We start from the raw sequence: 2,842 nt of genomic DNA on the forward strand, positions 1-2,842 counted from the left end.
TATATTGATAAAGTCATGTTTATCAAAAGTTAAAGAGTTTTTATGTTTTTGACTTAATAATCCCAATTCTTTGAGTCAGATCTGAATAACTGAAAAGAATAAAAAAAGCATAAGCATAGAAACATTTCTTTACATATTTCTATCCATATCAACTTATTACATATTTAATTTCAAACAACTTAAGGCCCTACCTTCCCTGAGAAGCCCTCCTGAAACCGGCATCCCCCTTTTTGTTACCACATCAGTCTCCACCTCCCATATTAGTACTCTGCATGCCACTATAATGGGCTATTTACTTGAATGTCTCCCTTATGGAATGATGAATGCAGTAAGAGCAGGGACCAGGTAGTAGTTTGTTAAAAAAAAAAAAAGTTAATTTCAAACAACTTAAATGGATAATTAAATCCAGTACCTACTTAGTAGAATATGATAATATTCAGGAAAAAAGAAAAATAAACATGGACATACATTTTAATGTCAAATAAAGAAAAAGTACAACAATAATGCCGAAGAAAAACTGTCTGCAAAAGAAGACTGGAGGGGCCCTGACCGGTTTGCTCAGTGGATAGAGTGTCGGCCTGCGGACTGAAGGGTCCCAGGTTCGATTTCCAACAAGGGCATGTACCTTGGTTGCGGGCACATCCCCAGTGGGGAGTGTGCAGGAGGCAGCTGATCAATGTTTCTCTCTCATCGATGTTTCTAACTCTATCCCTCTTCCTTCCTCTCTGTAAAAAAATCAATAAAATATATTAAAAAAAAAGAAGACTGGAGGAAAGCACACACATAAAACGGCAATAGTTATGTATGAATAGTAGATCCACAGGTGAATTTAATTTTTAAATTTCCTACCCATTCTTTAAGTCATCTACTAAATAATAAATTAGTAAGGCACTGGAATGGGGGAAAGCAGCAGCTGCAACGTGAAGTACGAGATTACAGATACACAGAGAATTGGGAGTCCAAAGGAAGGAACAAACCAGGGTTTAAGAGCTCGAAGGAGGAAGCATCAACTCCGCCCAGGAGACGTGAAGATGCCTTTTAGGAAGGGCTGCGCTTGCGCAGTGAAAGTGAGTGGGCAGAGTGCTCCAGAGGGCACGGCAGGAATTACAGCCGCAGGTCTGAGTGTGTGTGAGGGACACTGAGGACCCAGACGTGGCTGGAGCGCAATCATGTCGGGAAGAACGAAATGAGCTAAAGCGGGGTGCAGGGCCGCAATCACGCGGGGACTTGAAAGCCGAGACAAGGAGCATGGGCTTCAGGTGGAGAGCCAGAAGGCCAAAGCGTTAGTGTGGCAGATATCTCGGTTAGCCTGTAAGGAGAACGCAGAGAGGTGCGGTCTACAGGCTTCAGTGACATTGGCTGGCTGTGTGGGCCAAGGGACCTGGGGAAGCGGAAAGCACGCCCGGAGTTCGAGTGACAGAGAACGGACACCCAGCCAGCCACGAGGAAACTGGTTAAAGAAATCTCGGAAGGAAGTTCCTTAAGCTAAACTGCCCCGCGTACACACCCGCAGGCCCTACCGTCCTGCTGCGGTGCCCTTGTTCGGTCGCTGGCTGCGGGTACCAGAAGAGCTGCAGGCGACGCGTAGAGCTGCCGCAAAGGATGCCCGCAGCGCGACGCTTGTAGCGCGACACCGGAAGTAGACCTTCCTTCCGCCGTCTGTCCCCGGAAACCATAGGAACTAAGCGTGTGGATCTGCGCCTGCGCTGGTGTGCTCTTGCCTTCTGGAGGTTTGACGGTGGATAAACCGACCTTCCCTAGGGAACCGCGTTAGCTAGGGCCCAGCGGGCGATGCGCTCCGGCTGCCTCGGGGCTGTGCCTGGCACTCCCCCGGCAGCTTTGACTCGTGAGGTACTTGACCGAGGCCACTCGAGAGAAAAAGTGTGTCCCCGCCGCCACTCCAGCAACGGTTAAGCTCATGGTCTGTGGACCCGCGCTAGGTGGGTTAATATTCTGACTTCGCCCCTTGTGTGTGACTAATCGCACTTAGCCTCAGGTCCTCGAATTAAAATGAAAATATTGCCCTGGCCGAGTGGCTCGACCGGTTAGAGATCGTCCTGATGAGCCAAGGCTGTGGGTTCGATCCCCAGTCGGGGCACATGAGAAGCAATCAGTGCATACTTAAGTGGAACAACAAATTGATGTTTCTCTTCTCCCTTCCTTCCACTGTGCCTGATCAGCATAAATTTTTTTAAGTTTAAAATATTACTTTAAAAGACAATAACAGTACCTATAGTTTAGGGAGGCTTTGGGAATTATATAAATTATGCGTAAAGCACTGAGGTGGTTTCTGGACGGTGGGAACCAGACTAAGGCAATCCCAGTTTTTGATGTCTCAGCTCCTAAAGTCTGTGGATCGGGAAGGTTGATAAAGACCATGACGCCTTCCTCTGTTTGAGACCCTCCCATGGCTCCCTTTGACTACAGAGAAGCATCCAAAGTGATGTGTGTGTGGGTACCACAGGGTATACGTAATATGATACATTAGAGTTGTGGGAAGAAAATACGAGAATATTTCTGTTTATCGAAACTTTTAAAAAAATATATTTTATTGATTTTTTACAGAGAGGAGGGGAGAGGGACAGAGAGTTAGAAACATCGATGAGAGAGAAACATCCATCAGCTGCCTCCTGCATACTCCCTACTGAGGATGTGCCTGCAACCACGGCCTACCGCAAAGGCCGGACAGGGGATAGGAATGAAGGTATGTGCCTTTGGCTGGAAATAGAACCCATGACCGAAATTGAACCCACGACCGTCTGTTCTATTTTTTTTGTTTCTAAGCACTGAACCAAACCAGCCAGAGCTAAAATTTGTGTTGTATGTGTGTGTAAATGTTTTT

General features: G+C 46.7%; 1 protein-coding gene across 1 annotated transcript in view; it reads right to left on the reverse strand.

Moving 5' to 3' along the window:
- The window catches only part of NDUFS5 (NADH:ubiquinone oxidoreductase subunit S5), a 6,521-nt gene extending 4,917 nt beyond the window's left edge, over positions 1-1,604 (reverse strand). Inside the window, 1 exon segment of the mRNA XM_006777257.2 lies at positions 1,521-1,604. The gene's annotated coding sequence lies outside the window, so the exon portion shown is untranslated.
- Positions 1,605-2,842: the final 1,238 nt, after the last annotated feature.

This window comes from Myotis davidii, unplaced genomic scaffold (genome assembly GCF_000327345.1).
Source record: "Myotis davidii unplaced genomic scaffold, ASM32734v1 scaffold88, whole genome shotgun sequence".
Lineage (NCBI taxonomy): Eukaryota > Metazoa > Chordata > Mammalia > Chiroptera > Vespertilionidae > Myotis > Myotis davidii.